Below are 3,804 nucleotides of genomic sequence, written 5' to 3'. Positions count from 1 at the left end.
CCTCTATCTCACGCACACGCACCCTCACGAGTGACGACTCTCTCGAGTCCTCTCGCAGACTCGCACATCGCAGCCACCGTCTATCTGCAGGTAGACGTCAAGTACATATGTGCTCTTCACACCCTACCCTCAGAACTTCTAAAAAACAAAAGACGGCGCTCACCTTTTATTTTAGCTCACATGTCACACACTTGTACTATTACTCTTGCGGCGAACGTTCTTTGGGCATAGTATATTGTACTCTCACGAAGAGAAGTGGTGCACGCACGCACTAGTTCTCTCACACCCACTCGCGGGTACACGTAGGAGCGCATTTTTTTGAAGCTGGTACAACAAAGTCACTCCACTATATATAAAAGCAGGAGCCTTAGCGCTTCCTTTACTAGGGTTCCTCTCATTCACTCTCTCATGCTCTCCAGATCTAAGCAACACATAGGTGGCCACACTCTCTCTCAGCTCACGGCTGGTCACAAATCCGGCCGGACAACCTCGACCGGGGCAGGGGTGTAGGTGCATCGTTCATGCTGTCGTCGGCGGCGAGGGATGAGACCAACGGCTGCCCGCGCGTCCCGATCTGTGGCCGTGCCGTTCTCTCCGAGAGAGCGCCGGCTCGGGAGGGCCTTGGACCCCTTCTTCCTCCCTGCGGTATTGTGGCCAAGATGCGGCCTCCCGACGCCGTCTTTGCGACATGCCGACGACCCTCAGGTATATATTCCTTCAAAACCTGCCTTGCTCTACTGCCCCATCTCCCTTCGTGTGGATCCTTTTCTACTTCCGTCCACTGTTCCAAATCCACCTAGACTTCTACTAAGGCACGTGCTTTGCACGTATATTCTGTATGATAGATACTCATATACCTTCTTTTTAGAGAGAGAAATGGGTACTCGTATCTTGAGTAGATATCATAGTGTGTTTGTTTGCATGATCTAAGGACTATTCTGAAATAAGAAGCAAATCACTTGCACAAATCAAACTGAGTTCCAAGTACGAATTTGATTACAAGATAAAAGTTGTAGTTTTATTATATGTTGTTTCCTGGGTTCCACTGATGTATAGTTCCAGAGTTGTTTGACGGTTTACATGCATGTTTTTGGACTATTTTGTGCAACTAAATAAGTCATTTAGGTCTGACAGACACTCATGTCCTGTATTAGCTTGAGGTATAGCTTATGTATGACTGAAATAAAATATTACACTTTTTCTGCGAATAATAAAAATATTACATTTCTCGATGAAGCAGAATAAAACTTTAGCTAGCATCAGCCATGCAATGTTATGTTATGTGAATAGTGTAAACTTTGTAGTATAGCGGCATCTAAAAAATCCATTTTTACAATAATCTAAAAAATTTAGTTAGTAGTAGAGTGTTTATTTCCCAGGTGACAACGGGGAAGCAAAATGTGCTAGCTATTTGCCAACTTGTCGTACTTGCATGTGAGGAGGTGGCAGCAGTTTCTAGACATTTCTCAACTTCAGTAGGTGCAATCCAGATTCAACGGGGACTTCTTTATTTGTTTACTTGGAGAGCAGAGTCGGCCATGTGCACAAGGAGCGGGAGCGAATCCGGCAGCTCTTAGCCGTCGGATCATGTCATCCTTTGTTTGATGGACGGCAGTGATATGCATGAGAGGGGAAATGAACGGTGGATTTTGAGCCAATGCTTGTTTGGGCGGGAGAACCGAAGATGGAGTGGTAAATCCAATTTCAAAACTGCCGCATTATAGTAGTAGTAGTAGTAGTAGTAGATTAGAAGTAAAGCTATTTCATACAGTCGACTCAAAGCGTTGGTTCAAACAAGGAAGAAAGTGGGAAAGCTTTAGCATGAATCTAGGACTTGGTTCTAAGAGGAAACAGGGGAAAGTAGTAATATTTGTCACTGTTTGAATAACAGTATATCTTATTTGCGCAAACAGGGATGTCTGTCTCCATATCGTTTCGGGATGTCTGTCTCCCTATCGTTTCTATCCGCGCAATCAAAAGCACACACCTCAGTTTTAGTACAACTGCGCAAAATGAGATGGCTATCCCTCGCTGCCGTCGTCTAACCTCCTGTCTTCAAGGTATCCCTAAATTGGTAGTAACTAAGGTAGAATGACCAACGCAATCTAAAAGAAGCTGGTTCATATGTTTTACTTCCTGATTGCAGTGCAGGGACGAGCGAAAACAACTGCATCCTAGTCCGGAATGCACTTTCTACCAGTTCATCCATGGACCAAGGACTAGCTAGCACGGCTGCACGGCGGTCTTTTGGACAGGTGCGCGGACAAGAGGCATTGTGGTCTACTTATTTCTCCAAATAGCGGTGCTTAAATTTAGTGGAATGCACAAGCATTTCAGCTGGTCAGTACACTGCATGGTTCAGTTCAGCATTCCAGCTGATACCACAATTATAATTGGTTATTCTGGAATGAGAGAGCCTAACCCTGAATGGTGGCAACAAGAAAAAACCAGAGTGAACTCCAGGAAATTTAAGCCTGCCGGGAGGCCCTTTGCTCAGCGAGAAGTCTTGCTTGTTTTTTCCTGATTTGTAAACCTTCTCACAACTTTGTCTTTTGCTGTGAACTAGTATATGTTTGTTATGTTCTATGAATCATTGAGATGTATAAAATTGCTTAACTTATGCTTTTCAAGTTTTTTATGAAGATGAGTTTAATGTGAGTGTTCCACATGAGCGTTGGACTAGCATGTGTACGTTTGGAATTTATTACATTGTGGCCTCAATTTGCTGCATGAACCACTTTAACAAGATACATAGTTGCTTATATGTCAGACAACAGATTCTTGATTGTTAGCTGGTCGATAGCCTAGTGTTGAAGCGAGCTGAGCCAATGTGACGTGTTTTGCACAACTGCTTACAAGTGGGGTAGCACCAACAGTGTTTACAAGTCTTATGTATAGGTCGGCGCACGGTTCTCGAATGAGTGCTCTATTTCATCAAAACACACACTGCTCGTATGATAAACCGTGACAACTTATGTCTTACCATGCCATATTCATGAAAAAACTAGTGAGGACGCATCTGTTTTGGCAACAATTACGATGGTTCTCACATGATTCATGGGCACACAAAAGTAGCAGCAGTTCCCATAGATGGATTCAAACAGAGTACTAGCCCCAGAGGGGTCGATAACAGGCAAGGTTCGGATAATTAGACACAATCCAAACTACTATTAAACACTAGTTGGGGCAACTATTTCATGCCTCGATCTAATTTGGGCTGGACACAAGACGGACCTTGCCATGAACATCATCGAGGACGTCCCGCAGCAGCTCAATCCTGTGAACCTTCATGAAGACAACCTTGTGGCCTTGCCACTGATAAACTTGTTTGTGGAGGCATGCCATGTCATCTTCCTATGTAAGCTTGACAAGAACAGTATTCCTCACAACCGAAGGAGTAGCTTTGAACTTCTTGTGCTTCAGTACACCCTGGACAACACGCCTGACAACAATGAGGCTGGAATACAACTCTTCATTGGTATAACCGCAAATGGCTTCCAGGATCCAACAGCCTAAGAACTTTGTTTTCCCAGTGCGTATATTCAGGTCGTCCGCCTCATAGCGAGTGACATGTACAACCACACAATCCTTGTCTGCATCAGGGCTCTAATTGAAATACAAACAAATTCTGAATAACTTTTCAGTATAAGAAACACAAGTTATTTAAACCACTACGTATACCATGGCATCGAAGCTAATAAAATTGTGCATTATTAATCACCACGTACTTCCTTTTCTAAAAAAATCACCACATACTTAGATGAAAAACCACAATCGAGATCGGCAAAGAAGGAAATCACCTTG

Source organism: Triticum dicoccoides, chromosome 6A, assembly GCF_002162155.2.
Source record: "Triticum dicoccoides isolate Atlit2015 ecotype Zavitan chromosome 6A, WEW_v2.0, whole genome shotgun sequence".
Lineage (NCBI taxonomy): Eukaryota > Viridiplantae > Streptophyta > Magnoliopsida > Poales > Poaceae > Triticum > Triticum dicoccoides.
The sequence above is the reverse complement of the archived record's forward strand: the minus strand, read 5'-3'. Positions refer to the sequence as shown.